Source organism: Microtus oregoni, unplaced genomic scaffold (assembly GCF_018167655.1).
Source record: "Microtus oregoni isolate MIOR12 unplaced genomic scaffold, Mior012 000090F_ref0000504, whole genome shotgun sequence".
NCBI lineage: Eukaryota > Metazoa > Chordata > Mammalia > Rodentia > Cricetidae > Microtus > Microtus oregoni.
In genome coordinates, this window is record NW_024544599.1 from 4371283 (window position 1) to 4387723 (window position 16441).

The following is a 16441-nucleotide window of genomic DNA, read 5'->3' on the forward strand; positions in this document are numbered from 1 at the left end:
AATACTGAAAAAGTTCATATATGGTGTTTGTTTGTTTTATTCCTGCTGAATTTGCTAAGATTAAGTGCTGAGAGGCATTCTGTCAGAACTAGGGATTGGCTTCTCTGAAGATGAAAATAGAAGAAATCAGGCCAGGCAGGAGACATGCAAACTAACCCTTCTAGATCAGTAGTTCTCAATCAGTGGGTCGTGACCCCTTTGGAGGTTGAACGACCCTTTCACAGTGTCATCTAAGACCATCAGAAAATACAGCTATTTATTTACATTTATTATTCATAAAAGTAACAAAATTACAGTTATGAAATAGCAATGGAATAATTTTATGGTTGGGGTCAACACAACATGAGGAACTGTATTAAAAGCTCACAGTATTAGGGAGGTTGAGAACCACTCTTCAAGATCAAACCATGTCTGAAGGCAGTGTGACCTAGACATTTTTAGTCATTGGGGCCAATCAATTCTCTTTTTATAGTCAAGAAGTTAAGCTGGATTTCTGATATTGAAACCTAAGAGGCAATGTTCCCAATGACCTAACTGCCTCCAACCACACTTCTCTTAAAGTGTCAATCACCTCCAAGCTTCCAGCACATGAAACTTCACTCTATAAATCAGATCAATGACTGTAACCTTTCAAATCTGTGTCTTCCTAGAATATAGAGGACTTAGCTACCAATGCTAAGTATTTATCTACTCTGTGACCCACATATCATCTGCCCTTGAGACATCCCAAAATCAAAATACCCACCATGTGCCTTACACAGGAGAGGGGAAAGATTTGCATGGAAGAAAGGAGACTCAATCCAAAGAAGGAAAATAAAGTTCATTAGGGATTAACCTGTTCCCCAGACCCTAAGTCCTGAACCAATCACATTATTCATGTACCCTCACACTCTGCAGAGTTCAGAAGCAAGAGGAATCAGCAGCCAAGAGGGATAGAGAGACAACTAAACACTAAGTCTCTTGCTGCTTTACTAAAAAGATTTAGCACTAGAAACCACCATGAAGTCTCATAAGCCTAAAATTCATGACAGCCATAAAAAGCACCACCATATTTTCATGAACTATTAAAACAAACAGTTAAAAATAAAGCCCATTTGGTATCCAATATCCTTTGCCCGATCGTATTTTTTTATGTATATATGGAGCAGCACAATTTGGTTAACTGCAATCCATCTCCCTGTAACTGACTCAAATGTCCACATTCTCTCTGGCATCCTGGACTAATAAACTATGATTTCTCCGGCCACATCATCGACAAATTGCACAGACTTGTATCATAACATGAAATGCATTTTCTGTCTCCCTTTGCTTTTTTCCCCGGCCTCTTGCTTATGTGATTCTTAGTGAAGTCTCTATGAAGATGGAGCACCATGGGCGTAGGATGAGTACCGAGAAAGAGGGTTAGCATTCCCTGATACCTATTATGTGTCCCCACACCCAATGTTAGTCATTTCACTTAATACTGATTTTAGTCCTCAAAGCAAGTGTTACTGTCTCTGGTTTTCTGATGGGAAAGCTGCAATGGGAGCGAATTACTTACCCAAGTTTAAAATACTGCCAACGGTTATGGCTGGCACTGTAGGTGTGGATTGACAACAATTTTTCCTTACTCCCTATAGGCTTCATGGTGTTTCTCACTCTTGAAATCCAAAATTCTGGTCTATGGTCTCAGCCATCCTTGCTACTGGGGCCTGGGCTGATCACGCCGCCCAGTCAGTAGACACAGAGGATACACATGCTGAGAAGTTGGGAAGTTATTTCTGCCATATTAAACAACAAAATGAAATGCATGGCCACTAGGAGGACCACCCCACCCCTCCTTTTTCTTGGTTTTGGAACTACTTCATCCCACCTCCACATCCTTTTAACCTGCTGAGTCCAGTTAGTATTGGCCAGGTGCACACGGGTATGGGGCCAGCCACTGGATCATTGGCAGACAAGCCCTCAAAGAAAATCATCCTTCCGCAAGCAGCCACCAATATCTCCTTCACTAGGCGTGGAGCCTCAGGGGTCCCTGCCCCAGCCAGGCTAGAATGTTGACAGCTTGATCTTGTTTAGGTTTTAAGAAGGTAGCAGCTGCCGTGAGTCCACAAGAATAAGAGGCTGGTCCTGCCCAGAAGACGTGTTTCACGGCACCCACCCCTCCCCATCTTCCAGCTCTGATATTTCCTGTCCCTTATTCTGAGAAGTCCCCTGAGTCGTCTAGAGTTTAACATAGGTGGTCTCTTTTAGGGATAAGCATCTCATCTCAGCATCTTTTCCAGTTATGAATCTGCACTAAGTACTGCCCACCGTAAAAGACGTGTCTCTGACCAAAGCAGAGAGCAGCACTACTCTATGGATACACACACACATATTTATAACATGTCCACTTAGCAAAACAACAGTAATAGGTTCCCCTCTAGGGCCTACAACCTCCTTAGCCATGTACTTTCGACAGTTTTTTCGGTACCAGGCACGAATTCCTACTGTTTAACAGGCCTCTGATCTAATTAGAGAGTGGTTGGTTAAGCCCATAACCTTTACAACAATATTGCATCAGGGGGATCAGCTTGGCCTGCAGGTCAGCATTGTAGCATTCAGGGTCCCCTGCTGGATAAGACCATTGATGACTTTTCTTCCCAAGTAGCCTACCTAACACCACCCAGGACCAGCTACCAAGCCAGGAGGAAGCTTCTGTGTTATTTCCAGCTTGACTTCTTTATGTTCTGCAACCCAGGTATGTTTTGTCTTCTGTAATGTGTATTTGGATTTTGTTTGACAATGAACACATAATTTTGCAACAAAATTTTTTAATCCATTATAAACAATTGGAATTATATAAACTATTAGGTATGGTGTCCTTTGGGTAATAGGATTCGAGAATTTCTTTCTTAAAATTAGTGGGTTTTAGTAGGGGTATTGAAACAGGGTTTCTTGTGTAGCCCTGGCTGGCCTGGAACTGGATATGTAAACTAGGCTGGTCTCAAACTGAAAATGGTGTTGTTTTTAAGAGACAGGGTTCTTGGTACTTATCTAGGCCGGCCCTGAACTCTTGGGCTCAGTGACCCTTTCCTCCTCAGCCTCCTGCGGAGGCTGCTGGGCTTGAAATGCCCTCCTTAAGCATTTCTATGCTTTCTACTATCCCCATGATAAGCATTCGTTTCTTTTAATCTGTATTTGCGTGTACACTTATTTCAAGGAGACAATGCTCTTGAAGACACTCTGTACCCTGAGAAGCACTCAATTATAAAAGCGATTTTATTGCAACTGTAAAAGGTATTAAATGCTGGCCATGCCATTTCTCGGTGGCAGAGGGCGGATCTGCTATCCACCTGCCAGCGCACTCAGCTCACACCCCGGCACCTTCCAGAAAGAGGGAGGGAAGCTCGGTGAACCACTACCACCCACGCAGAGCAACTGTCCTGCTTCCCTGGCAGAACTCCAGGTGCTGAGCTGGAAAAGTATTTCTCCAGGCTTCGCTTTTCAGTACTGGCTCTGCTTCAGAATCCCGGAGGGAGTTTAATTCTTTAGTGCCCCACCCCAAAGGTTACAACTCAGTTGCCTCAGGTGAGACCCATGCCTGGGTGTTTTTAAAAATGTTTCTCAGCGCCAATACATTAGCATGGCGGAAAGTGAGAGAATTACGTTGATGCTGTGGACAAGTGCTCTAGGCCAGCTGCCCAAAAGAGCTACAAAATTTCTCTGGTTTAACTCGCTCCACAAGAAACACTGTTGTTGTTGGTGGTTTTTTTGGAGTTTTGTTTTTTACATTTATCTCCTTGAATCTGCCTGAGTTGTTTTCTTCTCCTCCTCCACCACCCACCTCCTCTTTCTCCACCTCTTCTCTTCTTTCTTCTTCTCTTCTTCTTTTCCTCCTCCACTACCATCTCCTCCTCCTCCACCTCCTCTAACTCCTCCTCTTCCTCTACCTCCTTCTCTTCTTTTTTCTTTCTTCTCCTCTTCCTTTCCCTCTCCTTTTAAATAATAATAAAAAATGTTGCTGAGCATGGTGGCAAACACCTTTAATCCCAGTGTTTGGTAGGCAGAGGCAGGTGAATATGAGTTCCAGGCCAGCCTAGTCAGGCTAACCAGAGCTATAGAGAAAGACCATCTTTAAAAAAAGAAAGGAAGGAAGGAATGAAAAGGAAAAAGAATGAAAAAATTTTAATGTACAATGATATATTTACAGTTTACAGAAGGTACTCAGGAGATAATGTCTTTTGATTGCTTCATTTAATTGAATTAATGGGTGTAAACTGTGAACAGACGGCCTAGGCAGTTCTGGACAACAGACAACAGCATTCCAGTCATGTACCACAGTGTGACATTTTATCAAGGGAACCCCATGTACCATGAATGTTCCATAAGATTATAATGAAGTTGAAAACACCCTGTCTAGTGATGTGGTAGTCATGGCAATGTCACATGTTGGAGTGAACAAACCTACTGTAGTGCCAATCATGTAAACGTGTAGCACATAACACTGCAAATGATATTACACATCTATTGTGCTACTATTATAATAATACTATATTAGTATTTTCAGGTACTCTCCCGCTCATTTAAAAAAGGTTTACTATAAAATAGCACTTCATGGTATACTGGCAGCAGGTCTTGCCATGTAGCCATGGGCTAGAGCTCATTATGTAGACCAGGCCTGCCTCTCCCTGTGCCTCTGCCTGCTGAATGCCGGGGTTGAAGGTGTGTGTCACCCTGCCACCATGCCTGGATATCTCATAACTTTTTCTGTTTTGTTTTTGAGGCAGGGTTTCTCTGTGCAACAAACTGGCTTTCCTGGAACTTGCTTTGTAGACCAGGCTGGCCTTCAACTGAGAGGGATCCTCTGAGGGCTGGGATTAAAAGCCGTGTACCATCATGTCTGCCTCTTATATCTTTTGATTACATCATTTTTCCTATGCTAATCAGTGACTGCATCCTTGACACTAAGGCCAAATATTTCACAGAAACAACTTGGGGGAAGGAAGATTTGATTTGTGATTTCAGAGATGGTTGTCCATCATAGAGAGGAATAAGTGAAGCAGACAGTGTCCATCTCATGGCAGCCAAAAAGCAGAGAAAAAGGAAAATCAAGAAGGGGTCAGGGTGAGAAACAGTTCAAGGGACATGACTTCAGTGACCTATTTTTCTGAGCAGGCCCATTCCTACCCATACTGCCTCGCAATAACACCATCATGTTACGAATCTGTCAGTCCTCTATCACATTGGAACCCTCCAGACCCAATCGTCTCTGGAGATGGCCTCACATACACACTCAGAGGTCTGCATTACTAATATGTCATGGGTTCTTCGCAATCCAGTCACAGTGACAATGAAAACTGACTATCATAGAGGCCTACAAACAAAAGCTATGACACAGCATGAGTCTAACTGGTCTTAATAAAAACCAGGAGTCAGATATTAGGGGGTGAAAGCTGAAAGATCAGAGAAGCAGAGCAGCCAGCCACTAGTTCTATGAAATCCTCAGACTGAATGGGGTAACCTCTCTCTATAAATCCTCAAACTGAATGTCTTGAGGTCCTGTCTCCTCCTGCCTTAATATTCCTCTCTCTGCTCAGCCATACCCCTTCCTGTCCTCACCTCCTCTAGTACTAGGATTAAAGGTGTGAGCCAACGCCACCTGGCTCTGTTTCTCTTTGAGACTGGACCAATCTAGTGGAGCCCAGGGTAGCCTTGAACTCACAGAGAACTGTCTGCCTCTGCCTCCAAAACAAAACAAAGAAACAAAACAAAATTTAATAAAAAGGAGAGAGCAAGCCTTTAATCCCAGCACTTGGGAGGCAGAGGCAGGTGGATTTCTGTGAGTTCAAGGCCAGCCTGGTCTACAAGAGCTAGTTCCAGCACAGCAGGCTCCAAAGCTTCAGAGAAACCCTGTCTTGAAAAGCAAAAAAAAGAAAAAAGGAAGGAAAGAAGGAAGGAAGGAAGGAAGAAAGGAAGAGAAGAAAAAGGAGAAGAAAATCTTGTCGTGGAAGCTGTAGTGTGTCCCACTGAGTCATACAGTTTACCCTGGAGTCCATTCATGTTTTCTTGCAAGTGTTCATTGCTAAGAGTCATTGGTTTGGCTTGAGACCTCCATGCCACCAATAATGTGCTCTCACTGGGGCTCCTCTTGGATATCCTATTGTTGTCCCATGTCATGGAGATCCTGCTGTTTTGGATCTCTAGGTTCTTCCCCTCCACATTCTCCAACCGTTCATAGATGAGATGGACGTTGGGGTGGGCCAACTCATAGCCCTGGTTCTGGGCCTGGGTGGTAGCTGTGTTCATCCGTTCACCAGCTCTCCCTCACCATCACTGCCTGGGTGAGCTCTCCAGCACTGCCTCAGCTAGCTCACCAATGCAGCCTGCAGAAGGAGCAGGGTCAGTTCTCCTGCGCTCAGGTCCTTAGATCCGGGTCACCAGACTCATACCACGAGCGCCAGCTTTACTGTTTTGCCCAGGCAAAGCGCTCCTCTCTCCTGAATGCCGGAGGGGGCATATGAGGTTGGGGGCCAGGTCAGCTCTTCTGCTCTTCGGACTCAGGGCTGGGTCACCTGTGCCCCTAACAGTAGGGTCAGCTCTAGGGTGCTGCCCAGGTGGGGTGCAGGTTCTGCTCTTCCATACATGTTTTTAATCAGGAAAGAAAAAGATGTTTCTAGTGTACTTCAAAACCATTAACCAAAGTCCTAAACTGAAGCCCACCCAGTTGAAAAATGACAGTGGTCCGTCCACTCATGGCAGAGATTGTTGTTTCATAAAATAGTTGATGGACGCATTAGTGAAAAGGACCCACAATGCCATGTGGCAACTGGCTAAAGAAAGTCATGAGTGAATCAAAAGCATAACTAAGTTGAGAGAAAAAATCAGGTTTTTTTCCCTTATAGTGAAGAGGCCACACACGTTCACTCAGAACCTTGATGCTTAAATCGTTACAGTTACAGAGACTGGAACTGACAACAGTTAAAGGCATTAACAGTCCCCCCTCCTTTTCCCATCCATACACCCACAGGGTTAATTTTACAAACTGGCCGTTATTTGATCATTTTTTGGCCTTCATAAAAGGTAGCTTCCTGTGATTCAGTATAAAATATTCAATTAATGATTAATCAACCTGATATGCTGAACACACCCCATGAGCTTTGGGGAGTAAGGGTTGAATGAAAAAAATACTTTCCCTTTCTGCAAACCCTTGATGGGAAAAACACATACTGACACTGTTTATAGGAAAGTTCTGAATGTACAAAGCATTCGGATCACTCTGTCATCTTTGCATAGAAAACAGTAACTTGTCAGCAGGGATGTGGCTGGTGAGGACTTAGGAAACTGCTTCCTTTTACTTAACTCTATATTATGCATTTTATTTAACAATGGCTGGGGAGATATTGTCATGCAAATGGGAAGACCAGAGTTCAGATCCACCAGCATGCATTTAAATGCCCAGAGAGTTAGAGAAAAGAGATCCCTGTGGGGCAAGCTGATTACATAGACTGGCCAAATTGGTGAGCTCTGGGTTCATCAAGAGACAATTCTGCCTTGATATATAAGGCAGAGAATGACTGGGGAGGACAGGAACATCACCCTCTGGCCTTCATATGAATGCATCCACACATATGTCAACATTCATATGTGCATGCGCACCACACACGTCTGTCCAAAACCCCAACTGGTTATTAGTGCCTGTGAGATATTTCATAATGAAAAGTTTGTGGTGATGTACGGTGATGGTTGCAGAAGTAATGGCTATTAGTGGAAGCGTTTAAGATAGAGGACTCCAGAATTAACACGTTCAGAACCACACCACCTAGGGAAAAGAAGTGAGAGACTAAATAAACAATCAAACAATGGCCACACCACAGGAGACGATGAACTCTGGCCCACAGCCCATAGAAAACGGCCCATTACTTCTAGCAAACAGACTTCAAAGCCAAACAACCCTTGCAGATAAACAGCCAGGATGTTATGAATACCTGACATCTTTCCTGGTTTTTGTCTGCAATCAGAGAAAGTCAGTTGTGTTTCCTAAACCAATTATGCAGGATGCTCTCCCTGCCCAGGAGTCAGTCACCTTCAGCTCCCGACGGCCAGTACCTTCCAGCCTGGCTGCTTCTGCTGCCTTTGTAGCACCACAAAGTGTTCTGGTCCTAGGCTGCCACCAAGTCTCCATCAAGCCTAAGTGACAGCACCATCCTCCATTGCTGGAGCAGCAGTTAGCAGACAGCCCTGTTCTATTTTCATTAGTTGGTCTTGTTTATTTCCACAGAAGAGAGAGAGGAAGGACTAAGGGCTAGGATTAACATAAAGGATACCATGCTAAGGCCTTTCATGTTGGAGAACTGCTGAAGAAAGCTGCCCTGTGAACCCCCAGTGTCTACTCACTGCAGGGTTCTAAATGAGCACAGGGAGGGGAAGTCATTTCATCTCTTTCTCTTTTTTTTTATTATCCCCGTTTGTAGTATACTGTGCTCAACCTTTTAACCTGGAAAAAGCACTCTGCACCTAACACATACATCTGTTTCATTTGTCCTTTGAAATCTCAATGTTATCAGAAACATGGAGGGGCCAGGTCTCTAGGCCTCAACCATCAACTCAACTAGGGGAGAGATATAATGAACTGCTCACTATGGGTCCAATGACAGAAACACAGAGGAGAAACTGGCGAGCTCATGCGCACAAGCTGCTTACATGAACACAACTCTGACTGACTCATAATGAAAACCCTCTTTGTTTTCCTGAAGTCTCTAACCCAACACAGTCGGAGAAAAACCAGATAGGAGTCACCAAATAAGGCCCAAGGGGACTCCTAGAGCAGAACTCAAAGACTGGGTACTGCTCAAATTTGCTCGTGGTACTCCATGCTGACTCGGACACGGATGCCTTTCCAAGCTCCATCTTTCTCTCATGCTCACTGGATAGTAAACATGAATCACCATTAATAATAATTTCCCACAGCACGTCCAGGACAATCCATCCAGAGAAAATTGGAACTTCTTCTTTACTGAGGTCCGGTCCCATCAATTTGATGCTCATTTTAGAGAAAGGCCATTGAGCAAAATTAATGTACCCAAACAAATAGAGTTTGTCCTTGTAACTGATTCAGAGTATGACAGGAAACAAAGGGGCTGCCTTAATGGCCTCCTTGGGGAAATTTATTTTCAGAGCATGGAGTTATTTTCTTCTACTCTATGAGATTAGATTAAAATCTTTTTAGGAACAAGGAGAAGGAGCAAAACTGAGTTGTCTGTTTCTATAGACATCACTCGAGAGCCCTCCTCGAGCTCACCCGTTTGCCATAGTCCAATCAGATTAGACTGCAGTCTTAGAGGTATTTTATTCCTGCCACTTTCAGGTTGCTTTTCTCTATCTGCTTCCTCCCACTCAAACATGGTTTACCCCCTACCCTTTAACATGAAGTGGAAAATCGGGAACTACCATAAGCCAGGAATTAGGGAGCTCCAGCCTTTTGAGAATGCCACTATGCCTGCCTAAGATACTGCTTTAGACACTGAAATAATTTGAATGTGTCTTCCAAAATTCATGTGTTAGAAATTTAATCCCTGACTTCACGTTAATGGTACGTGGGTTGGGATTTTTGGAAGACAGGACTCCATGAGGTTGTGAAGATGGGGATCCAACGACGTATTAGCTGCTTGATAGGACAAAGATAGACTCCACCTGCACTATCACATATCATGTCCTCTGCCGTGCTATGACATAGCAAGAAAGTCGTCACCAAGTGTTCTTTAACTTCTCAATCTCTAGACCCATATATAAGATAAACCCCTGTTCTTCATGAATTAATCAGTCTATGGTAGTCTACTACAGGAATAGAACACAGCTTAAGAATGACTATTAACAAAATCTCTGGCTATCTTTTTCTACTATCCTGGATAGGCCAATGATATTATATACCTTATACTAAGGAACAAGGAAAGAGAAAAAAAATGTGCCCCCATGGTCTCTATGCAGAAAGTATATTCTGCTCTGTGTGATCTGCCTGCTTCCTGCCCTTGCCTCTCATTATCAATTAACAGTAGAGATAGGCACTTTGGAAATAGGGAGATGGTCCAGTCAGAAAGGACTTGTTTTTCAAGCATGGGGACCTAATTAAATCCCTAGGACATGGTTAGAAATCCCAATTCGGAGGCAAGTGCACATAATCCTAGTGCAGAGAGGCAGACAGGTGGATCCCTAGGGCTCGCTGGCAAGCCAATCCAGCCAAATTGTCAACATCCAGGTTCAGTGAGAGACCTTGGCTCCAAAAAGAAGGTGGAGGTTGATTGAGGGAGACACCAAAGACTGTTCTCTGGTCTCCACATGAACACACACACAGTCTATGGGCTAATTTATGACGTAGTCAGGCACAACAAGTTCTATCCAAAAAGGAAGAATACTGATGAAAGCAGTCAGCCAGCTCTGCCTGGACAGAAACCAGACCTAGAAAATATGAAGGAAGAATCAGTTGAGTAGCAGGAAGAGAGATTGGAACTTGAAAGAGAAGGCATGAATGATGCATTACAGTTAAGTAATGTCACAGCTCAAGGTGACATGTATAGGGGGAAGGTCACTTGTGGACACAAGCAGGAGCAGCACTGGCGATAGGACAATACTGGGGCACGTGAGCTTGCTATTTTTCTTCTGCTGGCCAATAGTAAAGCAAACAGTTGGGTATATAAAAGTATATATGTTGCCTGGCATACACGAAGCCTTGGGTTTGAGCCTCAGCACAGCATGAATGGGATGTGGTGGTGCATGACTGAAATCCTAGCACTTGGGAGTTGGTAGCTTGAAGATCAGAAGTTCAACATCACCTTCAGCTACACAGTGAGTTCCAGACCAGACTGGGCTATCTGAGGCCCTGTCTCATAAAATGTTGATGACTGCAGGGGAGAGAAAAGTACCTTTTCTTTGAGAATATGGCCACCAGCACCTCAGTGGATGACTCCACAGTCAAGCGCATATGGACAGCACTAACTGGACTCAGTGAGTTAAATAAATAAATAAATAAATAAATAAATATTAAAGGAGGACATGGCCAGGTGCTGGTGGTGGTGCATGTCTTTAATCCCAGTGCTCAGGAGGCAGAGGCTGTTGTTCCTAATTTCTGACTGGCTTTCTTGTCTGCGGGTTAGAGGGTAAAGACGTTACACGGGGAAGAAAACACAGACACGCGGAGGTCCCACGTGGGTGCACTTTTAATGGGGGAGGGGTAACAACGGGCAGGTAAAGGTGTGCTAACACAACAGGAGAGGCGGGAAACAGAGGAAAAGGGGACAGGGTTGTAGCAACCCTCGCTTTTTAACGAGGAATGCAAAGGCTTCTGGGAAATGTGTCTGTGGTCCAGAGGAACGCTGGGAGCTGTAGTTCCGCAAAGGAACAACAGAGGCAGGCAGATCTCTGTGAGTTTCGAGGCCAGCCTGGTCTACAGTGCAAGTTCCAGGACAGCCAAGGCTACACAGAGAAACCCTGTGTCAGAAAACATAATAAGAAAACCAATAAATAAATAAATAAATTTCAAAAAGAAAATAAAAAAGAAAGAAAAAAGGAATAAAGGAGGACATCAAGCTGGGAAGGGATGTGATGAGGAGAGTTGAAAGGAAGAGTAAGAGATAGGTGTGATCAAGATGCAGAGTTTCAAAAACTAAACTGAGAAACAAAACAAAAGCAGTAATATCCTGCAAACTGGATGTAGCTGTCCGCACTTGTAATCCTAGCACACGGGAAGCAGAGGTGGGAGGAAGGATTATAAATTCTAAGGCATTCTAGACTATATAGGGAAACGTTGTTACAACAAATAAGAAAATCCCCTCTGACCTGGCCCTGAGTCCCCACACCTCTAAGGCATGGACCGCATGTAGAGACTCTGTGAAGAAAGGGCATCGAGTGGAAAGGACCCCAGTTTACAGACAGGAGCCGAGTGTTATGGGCCAGCTCCACTACTGTAATTATGAGTAGAGGGTTTGACATTGCTAAGACCACTACTTTGACCACAAAAGTTGGAAGAGAGGCATTAAATTGGTGTTTAGTGAGAACCCTCTATGTGAGAAGTCCGGGCCTGGCTAATGAAGGAGAGCAGGGAACTAACCAGTTGTTGGTTCCTAGGACCCTGTTGGTAATATGGAGAGGTAAGCAGATTATTCTACAATTGCATCACGCTAACCTGTTGTCTTAGTCTCTTTCCCTGTTGCTGTAATAGAAGACTCTGACCAAAGCAACTTAAGGGAGAAAGGGTTTACACTGGCTCGCAGTTCAAGCACACAGTTTATCATGGGGGAAATCAAGGCAGCAGGAACTTGAAGCAGCTGGTCATATTGCATCCACAATCAAGAAGCGGAGAATGGGGGATAGCAGGATGGTTTAGAGGATAGCAGTACTGTCAATCAAAGCTGCTGACATTGGTTCCATTCCTGAAACCCATGTAAAGGTAGAAGGAGAGAGTCAACTCCACAAACTCCCACACTTGCCTGGGGAATGCACAGTCAATCTCCAATAATAACAAATATTAAGAAGAGGAGGAGGAAGGCAAGAAGATCAGAAGTTCAAGGCCATCTTCAGTTATATGCTGATATGCTGAGCTCAAGACCAAATGAGCTACATGAGTCTCTCTCCCTCCCTCTCTCTCTCTCTCTCTCTCTCTCTCTCCTCTCTCTCTCTCTCTCTCTCTCTCTCTCTCTCTCTCTCTCACACACACACACACACACACACATCTGGGGAGAGTGCATTGCTGTAAGTACTTTCATAATGATAATAAATGACTCTTAGGGGACACGACAGTGTAGACTATGGTGGGAGTGGTACAAAGGAAGAAAAGTGGATGATTTAAGAGCTACTTCAGAAGTAGGACTAATGAGGTGAAGGATGGAGTAATGGAAGGATGTGTAAACTAAATCATTAGCAGAGTCAAGTACACATTGACAATTACTTAATAGCCTAACATGACATTTGCAATTTTCCTTCAAGCAGGAAGGGCTGTGGCGGTACTTCTGATGCTCCTTTGCATCTCATTTATTGCCCAACAACCCCAACTCTGAGATTAGAAGTTAAAAATAGCATCAGCATGTGAGGCTTTTAAAAGTTATTATAATATTGCTGGAGTTCAAAGGTCGAACTCAGGGACTAGAAACTACCATTCACTCATGCTCAAGTGTCTCCACAGGGTCAGAACTGATACCTTCCAATCGGCAGAACTTCCTTGGGCCAACGAAGTACCTTTACATGGAGGCCAGCTTGAGAAAACCTAGCAAAGAAACAGTTCCGAGAAGGTGTCATGCCAGGCATGTTTCTGTAGTTGGGGCAGCTCTCTAGGAGGTTCAGAGAGGTCTGGACTTATGGATAAGTTTGTACACTGCATCCTCGCCTAGTCCAGGCGGACTCACTCTGAGGAAGGAATTCTGCTATGAGGCCCAGGACATTCAAGTGTGAATTTAATATATTCAGTATGTGGTGTTTCATGGGTCGATTTTTAACAAAGAACTTTGACTGTTAGAAATTTGGAACATTTTAATTAGGTGTGTGTGTGTGTGTGTGTGTGTGTGTGTGTGTGTGTGTTGAGAACTTCCACTGCTCCATAGAGTGACATATCAGCCCGATAGCATACCACGTAGCTTCTCATCTATTTCACCACGAGTGGACTTCAAAGCATATGCTTTTAACCACAGCCTTACATCCCAAACCCATGACCAAGTCTGATCAGAATTCTATCTGGCAGACCCCTGACTTGCGGCACCAGCAGATGGTCCAGTTAGCTCAAAGCAGCACAAACCCTCCTTTGTAGCCTGGTGTCACTGTAATCGACACCACGTAGAGCCATCTGGGAAAGAGGCTTAATGAAGAATTGTCTTGTGGGCCTGCCAGTGAGGAATTTTCTTCCTTTAAAAAAGTTACAGCCGAGCCGGGCGGTGGTGGCGCACGCCTTTAATCCCAGCACTCGGGAGGCAGAGGCAGGCGGATCTCTGTGAGTTCGAGGCCAGCCTGGTCTACAAGAGCTAGTTCCAGGACAGGAACCAAAAGCTACGGAGAAACCCTGTCTCGAAAATCCAAAAAAAAAAAAAAAAAAAAAAAAAAGTTACAAATTGTTTTTTTTAATTGTGGTGATATTTTGTTTGTAACCGAACAAATAAAGCTTGCATGAAGATCAGAGTACTGAGCTAAACCACTAGTAAGCCACAGAGACCAGACAGTGGTGACACACACCTTTAATCCCAGCACTTGGGAGACAGAGGCAGCGATCTCTGTGAGTTCAAGGCCACCCTGGGCTGTGTGAGATTGAATCTGTCTAAAAGAGAAACAGAGCTCACACAAAGATGGTCCCAGAACTTGGGATCCCATACCTTTAATTCCAGCACTAGGAAGGTGGAGATAGGAATGATATTGGGGGGGGGGTGAGGAATATAAGGTGGGAGGAGACAGGAGCTCAGATGCTGACTGAGTATTCAGTCGGTCTGAGGACGCACTCTGAGGATTTGTAGGACAGGATCATCCCCTTTGGGTGATCATTGATACTGAACATTGGTAGAGGTAAGAACTGTAGTGGCTGGTGGCTTTGCTTCTCTGATTCTTCACCTTTCACCCCTGATAGCTGACTCCAAGCTTTACTATGAAAAACAATTAGAATTTGTGCTACAAAAAAATTGTATGACTTCTTTGAGAATTTGATACATGCGTGAATGTATTTTGATCCCACTCCCACTGCCCTCCCTAGCTCCTCCGAGACCCACTCCTCTTCCCACTTGCCCAACTTCAAGTCCTTTTTTTCGTTTTGTTTTATAGCTCACTAGTCCAATTTGTGCTGCTCATACACTTACAGGTATAGACCCATCCATTCATGGGGACCTAACTCACTCTCCCTTCCCAGAAGCCATCCACTACCAATAAACAATTCCTCAGCTAGGGGTGGGGGTTCATGTTTTGTGATGTTGACTAGAGTCTTGATCGTGTGCTGTCCACAACTGCTGTGAGTTCATGAAAAACTGTACTGTCAAGTCCAGACGAAGATATTTTCTCATTCTAATTAATTCAGTGGGAACACTCACCCTGAATGTAGGTGGCATCTGTCCCTAGATATAGGATCTAGACTGTGTACGGGTGGAAAAGGCAAGCTGAGCTCAGGCATGTATAACCATCATTCATTTTCCTAATCATGGTCGAGTGTGTCACCTCACTTCCTCAGTGGAGGACTGGAACCTGGAGCTGTGAGCCAAATGAACTCTTCTTCCCTTAAGTTGCCTTTGTCAGGGTGTTTTATCACAGCAAGAGGAAAGGAAACTGAGGCAGGTGCCCTTTCCCACATTATGGTAGGTCAATGTGCCAATCAGAGCTTAGACTGATTTTGTGTGTGTGTGTGTGTGTGTGTGTGTGTGTGTGTGTGTGTGTGTATCCTTGTGTTTCGGTTTGCTTCCTGTTGCTATGATAAACACTATGACCGGAACCTACACAAGAGTCAATTGTTTAACTGCCTTGTACTTCCCAGTCACAGTTCAACATGGCAAGAAGAGGGACAGGAGCAGAAACCATGGAGGAATGCGGCTTACTGGCTCGCTCAGCTTGGTTTCTTACACAGCCCAGGTTCATCTGCCTAGATGCTGCGTGTACCTAGGTGAGGTGCTGCTCATTGCGGGCTCCCCCCACCATCAATCATAAATCCAGACACACTCACGGGCCAATCAGACGAAGGCAAGTAAAGGTTCCTGTTTCCAGGTGACTCTAATTCGTGTAAAGTTGACATTAAAAACTAACCAGTATACTAGGAAACTTTAAGTTCTCTCAGGAACTTATATAAGGAATCATATAACATGGGCTCTGGAGGCCATGAAACTAGCTCAAATCCCAGTTCTTCTCACCAGCTATGAAAAGATGGATAAGTTATTTCACAATTTAGCTTCTATGAACTTTAGAATCCTCATATCTGTAGCAGGCTTTCTCGAACAGCCAGCCCCTAAATCATGACAGAGAGACTTTATATTGGTTATGAATGCTCAGACTTAGCTTATGCTCGTTTCTAGTGAGCTCTCATAACTTAATTTAACCTGTTTCTCTTCATCTACATCTTGCCCTGGGGCTTTTTACCTTTCTTTAATTCTGTATTTCCTACCTGCCTGCTTCTTCTCTGACTGGCTGGCTGGTGGCTGCCTGGCTGGTTGGCCCCTGGTGTCTCCTTCTTTCTCCCTCCTTCTCTCCTCACCCAGCCTCATTTCCTCCTTCTACTTATTCTCTCTGCCTATCAGTCCTGCCTATTCCTCTATTACCTTGTTATTGGCCATTCAGCTTTTTATTAGACCAATCAGGTGCCTTAGGCAGGCAAGGTGAAACAGCAACACATCTTTCCATTGTTAAACAAATGCAGCATAAACAAAAAGCAACACATATTTACATAATTAAACAAGCACAGCACATCTTTACATAAACAACTATTCTATCTCACCACACATATCTATAAAGCTATGGTGATTTAAAAAAACCTTTCAGG